Consider the following 390-nt stretch of genomic DNA (forward strand, 5'->3'; position numbering starts at 1 on the left):
AATAAATATATTTAGAATTCAGATACAAAGTACGAGTAATTGGACAAGAGTAACACACGTGACAAGAGTAACACACGTGACAAGAGTAACACACGTGACAAGAGTAACACACGTGACAAGAGTAACACACGTGACAAGAGTAACACACGTGACAAGAGTAACACACGTGACAAGAGTAACACACGTGACAAGAGTAACACACGTGACAAGAGTAACACACGTGACAAGAGTAACACACGTGACAAGAGTAACACACGTGACAAGAGTAACACACGTGACAAGAGTAACACACGTGACAAGAGTAACACACGTGACAAGAGTAACACACGTGAAAAGAAAAGTGGAGCAGGTTTATGGAGCTTGACATCTTGAAGCAAGAGGCTATCGTGT

This window comes from Littorina saxatilis, linkage group LG1 (genome assembly GCF_037325665.1).
Source record: "Littorina saxatilis isolate snail1 linkage group LG1, US_GU_Lsax_2.0, whole genome shotgun sequence".
NCBI lineage: Eukaryota > Metazoa > Mollusca > Gastropoda > Littorinimorpha > Littorinidae > Littorina > Littorina saxatilis.